Source organism: Capsicum annuum, chromosome 11 (genome assembly GCF_002878395.1).
Source record: "Capsicum annuum cultivar UCD-10X-F1 chromosome 11, UCD10Xv1.1, whole genome shotgun sequence".
NCBI classification, from domain to species: domain Eukaryota; kingdom Viridiplantae; phylum Streptophyta; class Magnoliopsida; order Solanales; family Solanaceae; genus Capsicum; species Capsicum annuum.
This window is the reverse complement of record NC_061121.1, coordinates 52,126,652-52,138,028: the sequence shown is the minus strand read 5'-3', so window position 1 is coordinate 52,138,028 and position 11,377 is coordinate 52,126,652.

Genomic DNA, 11,377 nt, shown 5'->3' with positions numbered 1-11,377 from the left:
ATATTTAATGTATACCTGTGTATATGTTTTATAAATTAGTATATAAGTATATCTATATATATTGTAATGTATATATAATGTAGTATATTTTATAAGTAGTAGTATATATACATTGAATGGTGCATATACATAGAATAGAGTGTATATATGTGAATAGATCTTCTATAGACGTGTATATTTAACGTATACATATGTATATGTTTTATAAATTAGTATATAACTATACAAATATATATTGTAATGTATATACATTATAGTATATTTCATTTAAAGTATTACATATACATAGAATAGAGTGTATATATGTGAATGGATCTTCTATAGACGTGTATATTTAACTTATACATGTGTATATATTTTATAAATTAGTATATAACTATACAAATATATATTGTAATGTATATATATTGTAGTATATCTCATTTAAAGTATTACATATACATAGAATAGAGTGTATATATGTGAATGAATCTTCTATAGACGTGTATATTTAACGTATACATGTGTATATATTTTATAAATTAGCATATAACTATATATTGTAATGTATATATATTGTAGTATATCTCATTTAAAGTATTACATATACAATTATACATAGAATAGAGTGTATATATGTGAATAGATCTTCTATAGACGTGTATATTTAACGTATACATATGTATATGTTTCATAAATTAGTATATAACTATACAAATATATATTGTAATGTATATATATTATAGTATATTTGATTTAAAGTATTACATATACATAGAATAGAGTGTATATATGTGAATAGATCTTCTATAGACGTGTATATTTAACGTATACATTACTTTATGTTTTATAAATTAGTATATATATTGTAGTATATACTTTTTTTAAAGTAGTACATATATATTGAATGGTGCGTATATGTGTATATATTTTCTATAGACGTATATCTTTAAAGTATACAAGTGTATATGTTTTATAAATTAGTATGTAACTATATATATATACATATTGTTGTATATATATCTATATATGTATATTGTAGTATATATTTTATTTAAAGTAGTACATATATATTGAATGGTGCATATATATGTGTATATATCTTCTAAAGTAGTATATATTTAACGTATACATGTGTATATGTTTTATAAATTAGTATATATATATATATATTGTAGTGTATATATATATATATATATATATATATATATATATATATTATACTATTATAGCATATGTTTTATTTAAAGTAGTACGTATAGTCATATATAATTATATATTGAATGGTACGTATATATGTGTAATTGTTTATATATTTTTTTAAAAATATATATTGTATATTGGAGTGTATATAGTGCATATTGGAGTGTATATAGTGTATATTGGATATTTTATTTATTTTTTAAATGGGTTTGACCGGTTTTTAATCGAGTTTGACCAGGTTTTGGTGGGTTTGACTGGGTTGGGTTAAGTGGGCCGGGTTAGGGTGGGTTTGAATTTTTTTACTGTTTGACCTGGCCCGGCCCGGCCCGATTAACGTCAAACTCGGCCCTTAATCGGCCCGCAACCCGGTTAAAATAGAAGGGCCGATTCTGGGTTGGCCTGGCCCGGCCCGTTTGATACCTCTGATATGAATCTCAAACTACTGTTTGTTCTAAGTTGGTGTAAGGAATAGAGGGAGTTACGACGAGTCCTCTAATCCACCAGTAGGAAGATTTCTAATTACATCTGCAGGGTTTAGGGTTCTTTTTTTTTTTTTTTTGGATTTCAGTAAAGGAAAAAAATAATTCGCTTTATTTTTAAGGATAGACTTAAAATGATAGTTCAGAGCAAAAAGATACTTTTTCAGACTCAGCAAAAGAGACAGTATTTTAATTTATGTTATAAAACAGATAATTTATTAATTTTTAGATAAATTATAACTAACGATATTTTTTAATTTGAGGTGAAAAAATTATTAATATAGTTTGTCAAAAATGGGCAAACTATATTTCATAAACTTTTTTTTATAATATAGTTAATTGTCTACTTGTCATTCCTGAAGAGATTCACTACAGAGAAATTCCTGAAAATATTCTTATATAGTGAATGTTTTTTCATTTTAGTACAACTTTTTCACTTATATAAACGTGTTGTTATTAATTCACTCTATTTTATCTTATTCATCTTATCATATTATTCTATTAATATTATCTCTTTTGGGCTTTAAGAATTCCCGGATAATAATGTCTCAATAATTTAAAATGTCTTTATTTTTAATTGAACCGAATGTATGTAAATGTAATGAATATTGTAAAATGAAAACATCAATGACTTAAAGAAATCCTGATAGTAAGTTTTGGAGCTATGCGCGTTTGACGGTAAATTTTTTAATTTGTTCAAATAAAAATATGTGTATGTTAATCTTGTTACTTATTTTATTGTTTTAGGAAAATGGAGGACGTGATTATTTTCAGTGGGTAGAAAGCATGTCAATAAATGAAATGAACACCATTCTGTCACAGTTGAAGAGATCCATTGATGGTGATACCGCGACTTCACAGAACACTATGAAGTTTGACACACTATTTAATCTCAACAATGTCATATGTCACGACCCAATTTCTTAGGTCATGATGGCGCCTACTATAACCCACCTGTAGGCAAGCCAAATCTGTAGTCCGGAACGGCTAGTAACGGACTACTAAATAGAGTAAGGAAAGAATGCGGAATAAATATAACAAAAGTTCAAATACATGAATAAATTTCAAAACTTAGTGGTATCAGTACAAGAGCTTCTAATATAATAAGAGTTTACAAAAGTAGAATAGATGAAATAAATTACACTGATATAACTTATCTCCGAATATAATATAGAGACTAGATTATATATAAGAAGGAAGAAAGTAATACTCCGAACGTCGGGAGCTCACTCTGTATCTTCGAACCAAGGTTGCTCCGCACAACGCACACATCAACAGTGATAACTCATAATATGATCTGTAAGTTGTAGAATGGTACTTAGTAGGCAATTGTCAACTGAGCTCCAAATATAAAGCAGATATACACAACATATAAACAGAATGAAAACTACACCCAAGAGTCTAGAAATCGTATAACAATCCAATGAAATAATAAGGAACAACTATCCTGTTCATATTCAATAAATCAACATAATAAGGCTAAGTAAGTAATAAGGGTGCACTATCTTATTCCAGCTATACTTAGGAGTCTCAACACTATACCATATATCTCTTGCCAATATATGAATAAAGAGCGAAAGAAGAATATATAATAATATACAAGGCTAAGGAACGAATATACAATTAGAACTAATGAAGGAAGGGATATGCGGTAATACCATAGCTACATATAGCTAGATATATGTAGCTATATCTATCTATATATATATATAGAGAGAGAGATGTAAGGTGTCTCAAAGCACATCCTAGATCATCATATCTTTTTTTTATGACCTTATCATAATCCTATCAGGATTTAATACTATCATGCTCAGGGTTTCTAATCCATATGACTAGACATGAAATAATCATGCATAATAATGAAATCGTAAGATAGAAGAGGTCGGAAACATACCTCAAATCTCGATATCGAATTAATAACCAATCTGTCATAAACTAGCCATAAAAATAATCATAACAATGATAACAACAGTATAAAAAATAGCTCGAGTAATCAGCTATTCCGAACAACCAAATACCTAACCGAGCCTATGCATTTCCCCTACCGCCCCAGGCTTGGAAGGCTCAATCAGCACACAACAACACAAGGCATAGTCATCACCCATATTTATGCAATCGTTACATACCGACTGACAGACAGAGACGCATACTGGTGATAGGTGATGAGCATGCAAGAATGAACACAAGATACACAATCAATATCACAACTATCCTTTGGTCTCGAACGGGTATATATATCATCATCACAACATCCTCCGACCTTTCCGGATATCAACATTATCATCATAGTATTTTTTGACCTTGTCAGGCATCAATATCATTATAACAGTATCCTCTGACCTTGTCAGATATCAATATCATCATCACAGGATCCTCTGGCCTTGTCGGGTATCAACATCATTATAACAGTATCCTTAGGTCTTGTTGGGTATCAATATCATCATCACAGTATCCTCCTACCTTGCTGGATATCAATATCATCATAACAGTATCCTCCGGCCTTGTCGGGTATCAACATCATCATAACCATCAATACATGTATATAGATATATATATAGTAGGTGCACAACTCAAGCCATACAGTATTGATATTACTTATTTATGGAGGATCGGGTATCACGCCGGTACGAATATGATATTGATATTACTTATTTTTTGAGGATCGGATATCATGCCAGTACAAATATGATATTGATATTACTTGTTTATGGAGGATCAGATACCAATTGATATGGTACATAAACATAGATGGTTCCCTACATGTCATGACTAGTTGGGCAAAATAAGTCCCATAGAATGTGTGTATATATTTATGTTGAATTTAAGAGGTTGTACGGGTTATTAAGCAGATAATGAGGTAATGGTGATCGAATTGCGAGGTTTAGAAGGATGTGGTTGTTATTTATGGTATTGTTGTTGATTCTGTGGATATTTACAGTATGGTTGATACTCTTGATGGTTATATGGCTTAGTTGTAACCACTGTTTGACTTGTTATTATTGTATTGTTGATTCATTGAATATTTTGTTATATGACAATACATGTCTACTTGTTATTTGATTTTTATTGTTTACATGTTATTAAATTGAGTTGACCTATGATACCTACCAGTACATAGTGGTTTGTACTGATACTACCCTGTACTCTTCTTTCATTGAGTGCAGAAAGTATTTTGAAGGCTCAAACACGACCTCACCTCTAGCGTTTGATAGCAGATCTAGATCTAAGAGTGAGCATTCTGTCTCCGGGATGCCATGGATCATCTTATTTGTTCTTGTTCATCTTTCGGGCAATGAAACATTCTTTATTTTCTTTATTTTTGGATATCTCTTTTAGACATGATCTTTGTTTAGAAGTTCTTGTACGATGACTTTTAGGTCTTGGGGATTTTAAAAGTACTTTATTTGATTTCTTCTTACCAATGATTAGCTCTGAATTATTATCATTAAGTTGGTTTTATAATACTCTTGTTTTATTATTGACTAAGTGATTAGGTAATGGTTCGATTTGGATGGTTCTTCCATAAGAAGATTATGTGGGTGCCACTCATGGCCATTTGGGTCGTGACAAAGTTGGTATCAAAGTCTTAGGTTCGTCGATGTTGTCGTACAAGAACATGTCTAGTAGAGTCTTGTGGAGTGGTATGGAGACGTCTATACTTTTTTAAGAGACTACAGGACTAGAAAAATGCAAATTCTTCTTTCTTACGTGCTATTACTTGATTTTAATTAGTATTTAGCGATTCTAATTGGTATCTGACTTCTTTCATTCTTATTCTCAAAGATGGAAAGAACACAAGTAAATGGAATGAGAGTTGAAGGTCCCAATCCGACTGCTAGGGTTGCGGTTCGAGGTAAAGGACAATGAGGGGGGACGAGGAAGAGAAAGAAGAGTTGCACTCACTAGGGGCAGAGCTCAGTCCGTGAGACCAGTTAGGGAGAGACCAGTATCTCCTTTCCCACATAAGGATATGTTTGGGATAAAAGAGAAGGTAGTTTTAGTGACTCTTATTCTAGGGGTCAGAGTATGTTATGAGTGCGGTGGGGTCGGTCACATTAGGAGTTTTTGTCCTAATTTGAGGCAATATGGTCCGTCTAGCCAGCAGCAAGCTCCTAGGGCTCTAGTTCTAGCAGGTAGAAGAGGTGGTGGTAATGGTAGAGGTTGCCCACAGGGTGGTCATAGTAGTCATCAAGCAAGTAGGTGTGGTAATCAGCCCCATCGAGGTGGTTCTCAGCTTAGAAGAGGTGACACTCAGACTAGTGGTAGGGCTCGTATCTATGCCTTTCTAGGTAGGCTCGAGGTAGAGGCATCCGATGTTGTTATTACAGGCACTATTCTTGTCTGTGATCGGATAGCCACTGTATTATTTGCTCCTGGCTCTACATTTTTTTATACTTATCTGCTAAATTTTATTGTTGGATTGGACATGGTGTGTGATTTACTGGACTTTTTAATTCACATGTCTATTTTTGTTGGTGATTCTATTGTTGTTTATAGGGTTTATCATTCTTGTTCTGTTATGTTTATGGGGTATCAAGCTTTCTCAGATTTAGTGATTCTAGACATGGTAGATTCTGAGATAATTTTTGGTATGAGTTGGTTATTTTCGTATCATGCTATATTAAAATATCATGTTAAGACAGTAACTGTGGCTATGCCGGGAATAAATAAACTTGAGTGGGAGGGTGATTATAGTACTGCTCTAATGAAACTTATTTCCTTTCTATGTAAAGAGGTTAATTGTGAGGGATTGTTTGGCTTTTCTAGCATATCTTTGGGACACTTTCGCAAAGGTCTCATCTATTGAGTCAGTTCTTGTGGTGTGTGAGTTCCAAAAGGTCTTTCCTACAGATTTTCTTGGAATGCCACCAGACTATGACGTTGATTTCTGTATTGATCTAGAGCCAGGTACTCTTCTTATTTTTATTCCTTACTATAAGATGGCTCCGACTGAGTTGAGAGAATTAAAGGCTCAGTTGCAAGATTTTTTGAGTAAGGGATTTATCCACCCGAGTGTCTCTCCATGGGGTGTTCTTATCTTGTTTATGAAGAAGAAAGATGGTAGTCTTCGTATATGTATAGACTACAATAATTGAATAAAGTTACGTTCCATAATAAGTATCATTTTACCCGTATCGATGAAGTTACAGGGTGCATCTTTATTTTCTAAGATTGATTTGAGGTCTGGGTATCATCAGCTTAAGATTCAGCCTGACGATATTCCTAAAACTGTATTTCGAACTAGGTATAGGCACTATGAGTTTCTTGTGATGTCTTTTGGGATGACTAATTCCCTAACTGGTTTTATGATTTTGATGAATGGGATATTTAAACCGTACTTGGATTCTTTTGTGATTGTCTTAATTGATGATATTCGGGTTTATTCTAAGAATAAAGATGAACATGAGAATCACTTGAGGATTGTTTTGGGTTTGTTAAAGGAGAAAGAGCTTTATGCAAAGTTTTCTAAGTGTGAATTGTGGTTGGCTTCTGTATCTTTTTTGGGGCATGTGGTTTCTAAAGAAGAGGTAATGGTGGATCCGCAAAAGATTAAGACAGTTAAGAATTGGGCTAGGCCTACTTCAATGTTAGAGGATCGTAGCATTATAGGGGTAGCGAGTTATTATTCCAGGTTCGTGAAAGGGTTTGCTTCTATTGCTACTCATATAATGCGGTTGACTCAGAAGGATGTACCTTTTATTTGGTCTGATGAGTGTGAGGAGAGCTTTCAAATATTCAAGACCTTATTAACTACCGCTCATATTCTTTCCTTGCCGTAAAAGGTAAGAATTTCATTATTTATTGTGATGCCTCACGCTATGGTTTAGGTACTGCTTTGATACAGGAAATGAATGTGATTGTTTATGCTTTGAGGCAATTGAAGCCTAACGAGAGAAATTATCCAACTCATGATTTGGAGTTGGCTGTTGTGGTTTTGCTATTAGATATAGAGGCATTACTTGTATGGGGTTCGTTGTGGAGTGTTCACTAATCACTACAGTTTACAGTATGTGTTCATGCAAAGGGATTTGAATTTAAGACAATGTAGGTGGATGGAGTTTCTTAAAGATTTTGATATCATAATTCTATATCATCCGGGGATAACTAATGTGGTAGATGATGCATTGAGCAGAAAGTCAGCAAGTATGGATAGCTTGGCTTACCTGAATGCTATCAGGCGTTCGTTGGCTAGAGAGATTCAAACTCTAGCTAATAAGTTTATTCGACTTGAGGTGACTGGGAGAGGAGGATTTCTAGCCAGTGTAGAGGCAAAGTCCACATTTCTTGATCAAATCAAGGCTAAACAATTTGAGGATGCTAAGTTGAGAAAAATTCGTGATAAGGTTTTACAGGGTGAGGCCATTCTTGATTGTGATGGTGTGTTGCGGATCAAGGGGCAAGTTTGTGTGCCCTGTGTTGATGATTTGATTCCTATTGTTCTAGTTGAGGCTCATTGTTCGAAGTATTTCATACATCCTGGAACGACTAAGAAGTATCGTGATTTATGACAACATTACTGGTGTGGTCGAATAAAGCATGATATAGTTGATTTTATTGCTAAATGCCAGAGTTGCCAACAAAAAAAGTACGACCATCAAAAGTCGGGTGGTAGAGGATGCCTATTTCTGAATGGAAATGGGAGAGGATTACTATGGATTTTGTTGTTGCTCTTCCCAAGACTTTAGGAAAGTATGATTCTAGATGGGTTATTGTGGATAGGTTGACGAAGTCTACCCATTTGTTTCCAGTTCAGGTGACTTATAATGCAGAAAGGTTGGCCAAGATTTATCATAAGGAAACTGTTTGGTTACATGTGGTCCTAATTTTTATTATCTCGGATAGGGGTATTCAATTTACCTCTATCTTTTGGAACAAGTTGCATGAGGAGTTGGGTACTAGGTTAGACCTAAGTATAGCTTTTCACCCTCAGAAAAATGGGTAGTCTGAGTGAATGATTCAGGTGTTGAAGGATATTGTCACAACCTGAGGCTACCCCCTAGTCGCGACAATGGTTGGTACCTACTGTGAGCACCAAATGAGTAGCACTGATATAACACATGCAAAAGATAAGTTGATAAAATACTAAAAATCTAAATACTAAATATATGTAAATAATAAGTCTGAAATGTCTGTAACAACTGATAATACTGAATTGACTGACTGACTATCTAACTGATTGTCTGAAAGCCTTTAAACATCATGAGGAGTTGATGGGACAAGCCCCTAACTAACACCGACTGTCTTAACATAAGAAAATACTGAAATAATTAAGATAGATAAATCATGTCCTCGATAGATGAGGACTCACCACTGCTACTACTGGGTAATGCGGAGCTGTCTAAGAAAGGTAAAAAAACTGAGCGTCTGAACCTATATTATAAGATAACATAACACAAAGAAAAGTATGCGATCAGTACTTTGAATGTACTGGTACTTAAGATAAGGACTGACTGAAATGCATGAGAAAACTGAGCATAAATGTATGAACATGTAATAGTTGAGAATGCAATACCAAGCATAAATATATTTCTAAAATAATCTAAAAATTGAGAGACTGAAATCTGTATAACTGAATAACTGTAAATTTGATCTGTATATTTGGTCAAGCAAAACTGAACCGAGACATACTAAAATATTAACAAAAACTGTAAGAGGTATCATGTAACCGACATGCCCTAATCTAAGCTAATTGGGGTCCAACCTATAACCTCAGTTGGAAGGGTGTCAGTACCATGCCACATGTACTAACACTAGCGGTGTAGATCCACTAATTTGATATCCCGAAGGACTAGGGAGTCAGTCCTAAACTGGCAGGTGGCCCCTAAGAGAGTGTAAGTCCTAAACTGGCGGGTGACATCTCATAATCCTACACTGGCTACGTAGTTCTAGAACTTAGGGACTGCTACTAAGGACCCAGTCCTAACTGGCGGGTAAGCTCCCATACCTAGGTTCTGTGTGCTAAATCCTACTCCCAAATGAACTGACACTAGTACTGAACTGAACTAAGTTTAACTGAACATTATTTTGGATAATTCTCATCGTGATTATATGAACTGAGCAAATAGTAATATTCATGGTTTAACTAAATCATTACTTGGAAATCTAAAATCATGTAAAAACATAAAGGTATCGGGTGTTCATAACCCACCAGCACTGAATGATCATAAAATATGACATTTAAGTTTAAAACTATAGTATGGAATCATGGTTCAACCCAAGACAGATATTTCACCAAACATGTGGAAAGCATGGACTTGAACATGATGATATTCTAAGCATGAGAATCAACAACATGAAATTCTCTTGAATACGACATAGGAAACTGAGATTTAAAGCATGAGTAAATCAATTATTTCATGGGATCATACATGGGCTGAATTGAATTTAAATTACTAACAAAAACATGAATTGAACTCATCTTGAACATGTAAAATACCATAATAATAGAAAAATCCATTCTTTAATTTAAAAGAGGGTTTTTTGTGCTCCATGGGTGAAAGGGACCCATGAATGAATACCCCACATACCTTAAGCTTCTTAACTTAAAAGAAGAACACTAATCTTGATGCTTTCTTGAAGGTTCTTGAACTTGGGGAACTTGTATTCTTGATTTCTTGGGGGAAAAAGGAACTCAATTTTGTTCTTAGGGAAAGGGGAGGGTTTTCTTAAGAGGAATTTAGAGAAGAAGGGCAAAAATTCCCTAACTGATGCCCCAAGTCGTGATATGAAAGATTGGGTTGAGGGGGAAAGGACCAATTTCTCCTCAGTCATTTAAATTCTGAACTGGATACAACAGGCTCACCGCGATGTGGTCTTAGTACGATCGTTGATTTTCCTCACCGCGATGTGGTCTTCATGACATTGGGACTAATCCCGCATCACGGGCTTATTGCGGTGACCCACTAGTTTTGTGATCCAAACATGACCCAAACCTTGACTGAAAATCCAAAACGAGATATGCCTTTTACATTTTTGAACATGAATCAACTCAAAAACCAATGTCTCAGGGTCGTAAAGACCAAAATAAAAATCCTTGATGATAGAGGTCCTAAAAATGACTAAGTCGCCAACACTTAGTGAAAATTTCAGGCCTTAAGCCCCTTATGCATGCAACTAAAAGATGAATCAAGCTAAGATTAGCACGCGGTATTACAGATATGCTTTATGCTTCCGTGATAGATTTTAGAGGTCATTGAATCAGTTCCTACCTTTAGTCGAGTTTGCATATAATAATAGTTATCACTTGAGAATTAATATGGCGCTATTTGAGGCTTTATACGAGAGGAGGTGTAGATCTCCTATTGGATGGTTTGATGCTTTTGAGGTGAGACCATGGGGTAATGATCTGTTGAGAGACTCATTAGAGAAGGTTAGATTCATTTAGGAGAAACTTATAGTGGCTTAAAGCAGACAAAAGGAGTATGTGGATTGAAAAGTTAAAGATATGCACTTTATGGAGGGTGGGCAAGTGTTGCTCAAAGTTTCACCCAAGAAGGGTGTCATGCATTTTATAAAGTGAGGTAAGCTCAGTCCTAGATATATTGGATCATTTTAGATTCTTTAGCGCGTGGGGCCGATGGCCAACAGGTTAGCGTTACCTCTGATTTTGTCGGGAGTTCACCGTGTATTTCATGTGTCTATGTTAAAGGAGTTTCATAGTGATTGTAATTACATAATTCATTGAAATTTGGTCTTGTTAGATAAAAACCTCTCTT